This window comes from Pinus tabuliformis, chromosome 8 (genome assembly GCF_031772625.1).
Source record: "Pinus tabuliformis cultivar Carrire ecotype Pingquan chromosome 8, CPIR1, whole genome shotgun sequence".
In the NCBI taxonomy this organism is placed as follows: domain Eukaryota; kingdom Viridiplantae; phylum Streptophyta; class Pinopsida; order Pinales; family Pinaceae; genus Pinus; species Pinus tabuliformis.
Genome location: NC_142294.1, coordinates 16,743,085 through 16,755,266, shown reverse-complemented (window position 1 = coordinate 16,755,266; position 12,182 = coordinate 16,743,085).

Here is a 12,182-nt window from a genome sequence, read left to right as displayed (position 1 = left end):
GAAGATTTACCTTCCTCAGCCTAGGGTGAAATCTCAAGCGCTAACAGACGGATCGCTTCTTGTCGACATTAGCTCATTATCCAAGAAGTTGATCTAGGAACAACCCCTTCAGTACTTTGAAGCTTGCATGCCTCAATGGAAAGTTTCTCACATCCGGCGACAGGTATACATCAATGACCTTCGACTGAAAGATTTTGCGTGGTGTTCGACGCCAAGTCCTTTATTCACACCACGTGAATTGTACTGCAGTACCTTGAGGGTCATTATCATTATTGGTGATTCCTCTCGCGCTTGTTAACGGTTTACCTCATTGACCGGTAATCAAGCGATGTATTTCCATGTTGGGCTTCAGAACATCTCTCACATGGATCGACTTGTACTTAGAGTGAAGATCGAACGAGTTTGAAGACCTCGGATCTAGTTTCATCCATCCGGGCTGCGATATATATTCAGGAAAGATAAAGACATTGACATGTACATCATTGCAGCAGATAATCATCCTACCAAAAGGATGATGATTTCATCAAAATTATCAGTCTACCATCAGACGATTGTCTGTTCTATGTACAGAAAAATGAATTTATAAAGCTGAGCATGGGAATGCCCACCTCAGCTAGATCATGAAAGCAGTATGGAAAATAATGTATTGTATTGTATCTTATTACAGGTCTCCTCCCAGCATTGAAAGAACTTCAGATCCTCCTAATAAAGCATTTCACTCGATAAACGACCTCCTACTTTAGGGGCAACTGTTATAGACATTTTTGTGCCTTACAAAATTGAGCATGAAATGTCCATAATCCAAGGGATCCAAAGTCCCTAAATGAGTTGTTCCTACACCTAGAGGAACAAGGTCAACCAATGACAGCTTCTCCCAGAAGTTCTCCACCAAAAACCACTCAGAAACAGTCAATTCAGGATCAATTCAGAGGCTCCACTAGCTGTCTGCGCTGAAATGCAGAGATTACACTGGCTAGGTGCACTTCAACGTAGGTAGAAGCACTACCAGGGTGCGCTAAGCGGGAAATGACAAATTGAAAGTTCATTCAACGAGGTGGAAAGACCCTGGAAGCTTCCAGAATCTTCTCCAATGACACTTGCCTCAATGAATTCGACTAGTGATGAGTAAGAGGTTCTCAACCTCCAAGTGGAAGCAAGAACTGACAGAGAGAAGCCACAAGTCAAAACATGAGCTGACTCATCCTCTCTGCTCACATCTATATATGGATCTCTCACCCAGAGGTTCAGGAGGCTGGAATTTTGTACTTTGCAGAGAATTATTGTTGGTTTGAGATTGATATTAGCACATTGGGTGATTTATGCTTTTTTGGAGGAGAGGAAGGGATTCCTTTGCTGGGAGGTAGATGCTGGATCGGAACTCACTTGGTTGTATCTCCTCTCAGACTTTATTATCTTATCAATAAACTATTTGAGTTTCTCCTACATGTTGTATACCAATGATGTTTTGTTATGCTTACATGTTTAGCTTAATATGATCTTGAGCTTTTTATGAATGTATGTCTGTATCTTTGTGTATTTTCTCTCTCTTGTGATCTTGTAGGAATTCGGTGAAGCTGGGCTGGTGAAGGAGCAAGAAGTTGGGAGCTACTGAAGAGAGGAATGATTTGGATCGACAAACTAGCGGAAGATACAGGTTAGTTAGATCCTTCTTCCTCACCTACATTTCATAAAGAAGAATACTCAAATAAGTTTACCTGTGTGTTGCTAAGGCACTATCACCTCTTAGAGTGGGATAGGGGCATTCTGTATTGGATACTTTTCCCAACAACACCAGGGTTGAACTTTTTCGTAAATTTGTGTCTCCAAAGCCCGAAAATGTATAAAATAATACTTGAGAGAACCGCTTGATCTTGCGACCAAGGAGTACTTTCATGATTAGTGTCTCTGATCTGAAAAGTAAAAAGCGATCAAGGACACGTCGTTTTATTTCCAGTATCAAATTTGAAACGACAAAAATCTGGCAATCTTTTCATGTTTTTACGGTCAGAAAAGGGCTATAAGAGGATCGTATTTTAATTCCGTTTTAACGAGTGTAAAAGAAACGCTCGGTAATCTTTTCATATTTTAAGAGTCTGAAAAGGGCTTAAAAGAGAACTCCAAGGTTTCACTTTTTCGTAAGTTTTAACGAGTTCGAAAAAATGATAAAAATGTACTCATATGGCCGAATTTCAATTTAATTTACGAGCAGGGAAAGATGGAAAGAACTCGGCATTTTCATTTGTTTTATGAGAATGAAAGATAGCAAAATAATCTCGGGATTTTCATGAGTTTAACGAGTCTTGAAAATAACTGAAATTGACTCGAGATAGGTTTCATTTTTACAAAAGCTTGAAACAGAGAAAAACTATGCTTCAAAGTAGTTTCATTTTTACACAAGCTTGAAACAGAGAGAAAACTGTGCTTGATGCCCCCTAAGCATAACTGCTAGAGTGCATGCTCCCCCAGCTTCATTTAATTCAACTAAGTACAAGCTGGATGGAATGAAGGTTCATGTACGAGATCGTTTGAAAGACTCGACGTAAAACTGTAAGAAAATTATGCAAAAGACTCAAATAACTAACCTAAATATCAAACTTAACATTTATGAGATCTAGTCAAATTCTCGACTCAATTAGAGGAGGATTTGTTTCATTTTTTAACGAGCTTGACATAGCAAAAGAATTATGCTCAGATTCGGTTTCATGTTTACGCAAGCTTGAAACGAAAAACTATGCTTGTTATAAGTTCACATGCCCCCAACATAATGACGCAAAATGAGGTACATGCCCCCCAAGCTTCATTGCATTCAATGAGGTGGATGGAATGAAGCTTTACTTTCAAGATCTTGGAAAGAGTTGTGGGAGTTGTTTCATTTTTTAGTGAGGTTGACACAAGAAAAGAACTATCCTCAAAAACCCTTGTTTCATTTGTTAAACGAGCTTGACACAAGATAAGGAACTATTCTCAAAACTACTCTCTACAATCTACCTAACAAAAAACTTTACTCTAAAAACCTTGATTCATTTTTTAACGAGCTTGACACAAGACAAGGAAGTCTGCTCTAAAATCCTTGATTCATTTTTTAACGAACTTGACACAAGACAAGGAACTATGCTCATGACTACTCTCTACAATCTACCTACTTAACCTACCCTTGTTTCATTTTTTAACGAGCTTGACACAAGAAAAGGAACTATGCTCAAAACTCCTTGTTTCATATTTTAACGAGCTTGACACAAGACAAGGAATTATGCTCAAGAAGTTCGCATGCCCCCAGGATAATGATGCAAAGCTAGGTACATAATGACGCCAAGGAGGTACGAGTCTAGTATAGGAGAAACTCGGCGTTTTTCAATTTTAGAGAGTCTGAAAAAACTTAAGAAGACTCCAGGGTTGAACTTTTTCGTAAATTTGTGTCTCCCAAGCCCGAAAAAGTATAAAATAATACTTGAGAGAACTGCTTGATCTTGCGACTAAGGAGTACTTTCATGATTAGTGTCTCTGATCTGAAAAGTAAAAATTGATCACGGACAAGTCGTTTTATTTCCAGTATCGAATTTGAAATGACAAAAATCCGGCAATCTTTTCATGTTTTTACGGTCAGAAAAGGGCTATAAGTGGACCGTCTTTTAATTCCATTTTAACGAGTGTAAAAGAAACCAGTGATAGTCAGGTTCCTAGGAAAGAGGGTAAAGTTAGGTTTCCTTGTAAGTTATGCAAAGGGAGTCATCAAACTCACATTTGCCCTCACATGGATGAAGCCTCAACATTGTTGGAAAAACTTACTGTTCCACAGCAAGAATTTCCAACTGGTTACCGTAAACTTTCTCCCAACCTACCGTCAACTGACGGAGTGATTGATCTAAATTCAAGTACAGTCGATCACACTCTCCCATTGGAGAGTGAAACTCATGTCACTCAGGTTGATGATCCTTTAGTTGATCAAGTGGTCAATTCAATTTCACAAAGAGTCGATCCCACTTTCCCATTAGAAAGTGAACTTCATACCGCTCAGGTTCTTCTTGTTACATCAGATTCTTCTATGCCGGGGGACATTTCACCTGTTTTTATAGAACCCCCTCCAAGTACTGAGGTCTTTTCCTTTGATTGGAATAGACTGACAGAACCTCATCTTCCTTCCTCCATACCTTTCCAAATCATTGTCAAGGCTGGTGGTAGGGACATACATCGTACTCAGGTAGATGAAGGTGCTTCTGTTACTATTTTATCCTCAACTGTTTGGAAAGCTTTGGGTTCCCCTCACATTGCGCCTATTACGCAGAATCTGAAAGCTTTTAACAGAACCATTAGTGAACCTTTAGGGATCCTTCCTAAGTTTTCTATTACCTTGGAAGGTAAAACTGTCTGTATTGATCTTATGGTAGCTCGAGGTCCCTTGGATTTCAATTTACTCCTTGGGTGAGACTATGTTTATGCAATGAAAGCTGTCGTATCGACACTCTTTCACGTGATGTATTTCCCTCACAATGGCAGTATTGTGACTGTATACCAGCTTTCGTTCCCTAGTCTTGTTTCAACTACCAATAATATAACAGCCCTAAATGTTTCCGATTCTAAAGTGGTATCTACCCTGCCACGGGTTAATTATGTGGCAACTGGTCCCATGTTTTCAGTTACCCATGTAAGTGAGCCTCTCACTGTTTGCTCATCTTCCTTTGATTTAGATCTGGTAATTGACATGGAAAACTCTATGGGATTACTTGAACACGGTGTTCTTATCCCTTTTGAGTCCCTTGACATGTGTTCCTTCCAAAGAACTATTCTTCCTTCTGATGAAGACCTTTTGGAAGCCATGATCAAGGTGTGTCCATTGACATGTCTTTCTTCCAGTTGGAAGCCATGATCAAGAAGTGTGAGGAAAGTTCCTTTTACTGTGTCAACCTCGTTAAAAAATGAATCAGTGTGTACAAGGAAAGTTCCTTTTACTGTGTCGACGTCGTTAAAAAATGAATCAGTTGGTCAGAGGATAGTTCTTTTTACTGAGTCAACCTCGTTAAAAAATGAATCAGGGGTGAGGATAGTTTTTTCCTGTATCAACCTCGTTAAAAAATGAAACAGGCTAGCATGAGGATAGTTCTTTTACTGAGTCAACCTCCTTAAAAAATGAATCAGGTAGATTTTAGGATATGTAGGTCGATTGTAGAAAGTAGAATTTTGAGGATAGTTCCTGTTACTGAGTCAACCTCATTAAAAAATGAATAAGGTATGAGGATAGTTCCTGTTACTGTGTCAACCTCGTTAAAAAATGAATTAGGTATGAGGATAGTTATTTTCTTGTGTCAACCTCTTTAAAAAATGAAATAACTCCCTTTTCAAGATAAATATTGAAAGTAAACCTTCATTCCATCCATCTGGTTGAATGCAATGAAGCTTGGGGGGCATGTACCTCGCTTTGCATCATTATCCTGGGGGCATGCGAACTTCTTGAGCATAATTCCTTGTCTTGTGTCAAGCTCGTTAAAAAATGAAACAAGGAGTTATGAGCATAGTTCCTTGTCTTGTGTCAAGCTCGTTAAAAAATGAATCAAGGATTTTATGAGCATAGTTCCTTGTTTTGTGTCAGGCTCGTTAAAAAATGAAACAAGGAGTCATGAGCATAGTTCCTTGTCTTGCGTCAAGCTCGTTAAAAAATGAATCAAGGATTTTATGAGCATAGTTCCTTGTCTTGTGTCAGGCTCGTTAAAAAATGAAACTAGGAGTCTTGAGCATAGTTCCTTGTCCTGTGTCAAGCTCGTTAAAAAATGAAACAAGGATAGGTTATTTAGGTAGATTGTAGAGAGTAGTCATGACAATAGTTCCTTGTCTTGTGTCAAGCTCGTTAAAAAATGAATCAAGGTTTTTAGAGTAGAGTTTTTGTTAGGTAGATTGTAGAAAGTAGTTACGAGCATAGTTCCTTATCTTGTGTCAAGCTCGTTTTAAAAAATGAAACAAGGGTTTTGAGGATAGTTCTTTTCCTGTGTCAACCTCACTAAAAAATGAAACAACTCCCACAAGTCTTTCCAAGATCTTGAAAGTAAAGCTTCATTCCATCCACCTTATTGAATGCAATGAAGCTTGGGGGGCATGTACCTCGTTTTGCGTCATTATGCTGGGGGCATGTGAACTTATAACAAGCATAGTTTTTCATTTCAAGCTTGCATAAACATGAAACCGAATCCGAGCATAGTTCTTTTCCTGTGTCAAGCTCGTTAAAAAATGAAACAAATCCTCCTCTACTTGAATCAAGAGTTTGACTAGATCTCATAAATGTTAAGTATTTAGGTTAGTTATTTCAGTTTTTGCATAATTTTCTTACAGTTTTAGGTCAAGTCTTTCAAATGATCTCGTAACTCAACCTTCATTTCATCCAACTGGTTGAATGAAATGAAGCTGGGGGGGCATGCGCTCTAACAGTTATTCTTAGGGGGCATCAAGCACAATTTTCTCTCTGTTTCAAGCTTGTGTAAAAATGAAACTACTTTGAAGCATAGTTTTTCTCTGTTTCAAGATTTTGTAAAAATGAAACATATCTCGAGTCAATTTCGGTTATTTTCAGGACTCGTTAAACTCATGAAAATCCCGAGATTATTTTGCTACCTTTCATTCTCGTAAAACAAATGAAAATGCTGAGTTCTTTCCGTCTTTTCCTGCTCGTAAATTAAATTGAAAGTTGGCCATATGAGTACATTTTTATCATTTTTTCAAACTCATTAAAACTTACGAAAAAGTGAAAACCATGAGTACATTTTTATCATTTTTTCGAACTCATTAAAACTTACGGAAAAGTGAAAACCATGAGTACATTTTTATCATATTTTCGAACTCGTTAAAACTTACGAAAAAGTGAAACCTTGGAGTTCTCTTTTAAGCCCTTTTCAGACTCCTAAAATATGAAAAGATTGTCGAGCGTTTCTTTTACACTCGTTAAAACAGAATTAAAAGACGATCCCCTTATAGCCCTTTTCTGACTGTAAAAATAGGAAAAGTTTGCCGGATTTTTGTCATTTCAAATTCGATACTGGAAATAAAACGACGTGTCCTTGATCGCTTTTTACTTTTCAGGTCAAAGACACTAATCATGAAAGTACTCCCTGGTCGCAAGATCAAGCGGTTCTCTCAAGTATTCTTTTATACTTTTTCGGGCTTGGGAGACACAAATTTACGAAAAAGTTCAACCTTGGAGTCTTCTTAAGTTTTTTCAGACTCTCTAAAATTGAAAAACGCCGAGTTTCTCCTATACTGGACTCGTTAAAATTTCACAGTAAAGGACCTGTTTGATTACAAACAGGAACAGACCACTCCTTCTTAGGGTTCAAATCAAAACTAAGTTGGACTCATCCGAAGGATGAGCTTAAAATCAAGCATATGTTATCCTCCTCAAGCTTGTAAAAAATAAAGAGGTACTTGCCAGAAATGGTGGGGGAAAAGAGAGAAAAAAGAGCCTATTTGTTATCCTTTGTCTCAGAAGAAGCCTTATCACCACTCTTGAACACGACACTTCTCATTCACCTGGGTTGGGAAATCCTTTGCCTCACAGTTGATCAAAACACATTGAAAGTCTTCAGCCGAGTATTAACTTTGGGTCAAATGTCACCAAGCCATCTGTTGTGTCGTTATGTGTTCAAGAGGTCACTGCAAATAAACCATTCATCTGCAAAATACCTGTCATCCATCTTGACCATCCCTGAGTCAGTCCTTACAACTACGTTTCTTCAACTTGATCTATGATTTCGTGTTGTGGGCTTGCCTGCAACGGGTCGCTTTCTATCGACATCAGCACATTATCTAGAGAGATGACCTAGAAATCGTCAGTACCTTGAAATCTGCATGCATCAATGGCAGGTTTCTCGCCTTTGACGACGGTTTACATCATTGACTTTCGATCGAAGGACTTCGTGAAATGTTCGACATCAACTCATTCATTCACATCTCATGGATTGTACTGGGTACTTTGAGAACCATTGACATCACTCGTGGTCTCTCTCACACTTGTTAACAGTTTACATCATCGACTGGTAATCAAGTGGTTTCTACCATGTTCGACATGAACTCATTTATTCGCATGGATAGAATCGTACCTTTTCGGGAAGTAGAAATGAAGACCCTGGATTTAGTTTCTACCATCCAGGCTGCGAGGAGTTTTGTATTCATTATACAGTAGACAAATCATAAACAGATGGTTGCATCCATACTGTGTCTACAAGAGTCTATGATTATGATGTACTGCAGAAATCATTCCTGTATCAGAGCAGTAGTTAGTTTGTTAGTTAAAGTTTTTAATCTAAGTATGGGAATGCCTACCTCAGCAATGATATGATCTTATATATGTATTTTGTGTTGAATATTTGCAGGTTCCGACTGGGCTCTCCACAAGATAATCCTTGAAATGATAAAGTACTTCACCCTTCCTAGATGATATGAAACCCTAATCTACTACAGGCTTCACACTTTAGGGGGCAATTTGTTACACTAAAATTTGTCACCATGACTATTTGCAGTTAGTATGGCTCCATCAACTGTCATACTATCCTCCTTGGAAAGTCTTATACCTCTGCTCTTCATGTCAAACTCCAAGAAAGAGAGAAAGTCCTTAAAAAGTCAAATAACTCTGGGTACGCAGTTTCTCTTAGCCTTACCTGCGTGTACGCACCTCAAGTTCACATTCCATGCATACGTGTATGCTCTGTCTGTAAAGGGGTGGGTGCGTACCCCTGTAAAGGTCAAAAGGCGCGAGTTTTACTTCAAAAAAGTTACTTGTGGTCGATTCTAGAGCATTCTAAAAGTTTGTTTGACGTGTATTGAGCGCCTCCAGATGGTTCATGTATCCCTATGAAAGAGGAACTTATCCCATCAAGAGGGGAGCTATCCCATTCAAAGAGGGGCTTATCCCATTGATGGTGGACCTGATTAACTTCCTCTAAAGCACTATAAATACAGGCATTGGGCCAGAGGGAGGAGAGGTTGAAAGCTGAACATTCCTAAGGGTAGATGCTGCTGGAATTAGGACTCCCTTATAGAGCTTGAGAGGAGAGATTCCCATCCTTTCCTAGCCTTATTTGGAAGTGGGTGAGCTGATCAAAGTAAAGGAAAACTCTTGCTAGTCCCTAGGAGGAACCTGCACAACACCAAGGCTCAGGTTGTAATGGTTTCTTTTGTTTCAACTTAATACAATTAAGCTCACTTTTCTCAACAGATTGTTATACATGATTTGTTTCATATACTCCTTGGTCTGTATAATGAATATGTTTTATTTTATAAGTTATTCAGGTGCTATGTAATCTTTTGGCTTGTTAGTGAATGCAGGTTTCGAAGAGAAGGAGGAGCTCATCCGGATCAGCAAGGCTGGACTACTACAAAGCGTTGGACTAAAGGTATGTTATAATCACCTGATTACTTGTATTCTAAATGCATATTTAGAGAAAGGTAGTGTTTAGTTGTCTTGTTTGTCACTAGAAAGCCTTAGCTTCTAGGGAGGTCGGTTTTGTCCGCAAAATTAACTCTTTCCGAATGATAAAGTTGTCATTTCCTGATTACCCTTTTTCTCTTAGCCTTACCTGCGTGTACGCACCTCAAGTTCACATTCCATGCGTACGTGTACGCTCTGTCTGTAAAGAGGTGGGTGCGTACCCCTGTAAAGGTCAAAAGGCGCAATTTTTACTTCAAAAAAGTTACTTGTGGTCGATTCTAGAGAATTCTAGAAGTTTGTTTAACGTGTACTGAGCGCCTCCAAATGGTTCATGTATCCCTACGAAAGAGGAACTTATCCCATCAAGAGGGGAGCTATCCCATTCAAAGAGGGGCTTATCCCATTGATGGTGGGCCTGATTAACTTCCTCTAAAGCACTATAAATACAGGCATTGGGCCAGAGGGAGGAGAGGTTGAAAGTTGTCATGCGGAAAGAGTCAATTTTGCGGACAGAACCGACCTCCCTAGAAGCTAAGGCTTTCTAGTGACAAACAAGACAATTAAACACTATCTTTCACTAAATATACATTTAGAATACAAGTAATCAGGTGTTTATAACATACCTTTAGTCCAACGCTTTGTAGTAGTCCAGCCTCGCTGATCCGGATGAGCTCCTCCTTCTCTTCGAAACCTGCATTCACTAACAAGCAAACGATTACATAGCACCAGAATAACTCATAAAATAAAACATATTCATCATACAGACCAAGGAGTATATGAAACAAATCATGTATAACAATCTGTTGAGAAAAATGAGCTTAATTGTATTAAGTGGAAACAAAAGAAACCATTACAACCTGAGCCTTGGTGTTGTGCAGGTCCCTCCCAGGGTCCAACAAGATTTCTCCTTTACTTTGATCAGCTCACCCACTTCCAAATGAAGCTAAGAAAGGATGGGAATCTCTCCTCTGAAGCTCTATAAGGGAGTCCTAATTCCAGCAGCATCTACCCTTAGGAATGTTCAGCTTTCAACCTCCTCTCCCTCTGGCCCAATGCCTGTATTTATAGTGCTTTAGAGGAAGTTAATCAGGTCCACCATCAATGGGATAAGCCCCTCTTTGAATGGGATAGCTCCCCTCTTGATGGGATAAGTTCCTCTTTCATAGGGATACATGAACCATCTGGAGGCGCTCAATACACGTCAAACAAGCTTCTAGAATGCTCTAGAAATGACCACAAGTAACTTTTTTGAAGTGAAACTTGCGCCTTTTGACCTTTACAGAAGTACACACCCACCCCTTTACAGACAGAGCGTACAAGTACGCAGGTATTGTGAACTTGGGGTGCGTACACGCAGGTAAGGCTAAGAGAAACTGCGTAACCAGAGTTATTTGACTTTTTTAGGACTTTCTCTCTTTCTTGGAGTTTGACATGAGGAGCAGAGGTATGAGACTTGCCAAGGAGGATAGTATGACAGTTGATAGAGCCATACTGACTGTAGATAGTCATGGTGACAAATTTTAGTGTAACAAATTGCCCCCTAAAGTGCGAAGCCTATAGTAGATTAGGGTTTCATATAATCTAGGAAGGGTGAAGTACTTTATCATTTCGAGGATCATCTTGTGGAGAGCCCAATCGAAAACTGCAAATATTCAACACAAAATACATATATAAGATCATATCATCTCTGAGGTAGGCATTCCCATACTCAGATTAAAAACTTTAACTAACAAACTAACTACTGCTCTGATACAGGAATGATTTCTGCAGTACATCATAATCATAGACTCTTGTAGACACAGTATGGACGCAGCCATCTGTTTATGATTAGTCTACTGTATAATGAATACAAAAATCCTCGCAGCCTGGATGGTAGAAACTAGATCCAGGGTCTTCATTTCTACTTGCCGAAAAGGTACGATTCTATCCATGCGAATAAATGAGTTGATGTCAAACATGGTAGAAACCACTTGATTACCAGTCAATGATGTAAACTGTTAACAAGTGTGAGAGAGACCACCAGTGATGTCAATGGTTCTCAAAGTACCCAGTACAATCCATGAGATGTGAATGAATGAGTTGATGTCGAACATTTCACGGAGTCCTTCGATCGAAAGTCAATGATGTAAACCGTCGTCAAAGGCGAGAAACCTGCCATTGATGCATGCATATTTCAAGGTACTGACGATTTCTAGGTCATCTCTCTAGATAATGTGCTGATGTCGATAGAAAGTGACCCGTTGCAGGCAAGCCCACAACACGAAATCATAGATCAAGTTGAAGAAACGTAGCTGTAAGGACTGACTCAGGGATGGTCAAGATGGATGACAGGGATTTTGCAGATGAATGGTTTATTTGCAGTGACCTCTTGAACACATAACGAGACAACAGATGGCTTGGTGAAATTTGACCCAAAGTTAATACTCGGCTGAAGACTTTCAATGTGGTTTGATCAACTGTTAGGCAAAGGATTTCCCAACCCAGGTGAATGAAAAGTGTCGTGTTCAAGAGTGGTGATAAGGCTTCTTCAGAGACAAAGGATAACAAATAGGCTCATTTTTCTCTCTTTTCTGTTGGGTGTGGAGCCTGATTATCTTCTATAGTACTGGCATATTGGACCCTAGTTCAAAATGGGGCGGCAACGCCGCCCGTAAAATAATCGCTGCCGTGGGGGGTCCAGGGGGGTGCGGCAGCGACTTTTGGGAGCCCCCCCCCTGGCGGGGGGTTTCGGGGGCAGCGCCCCCAAAGCTAAAAACAGCTGTAAAATTGCCTTGTA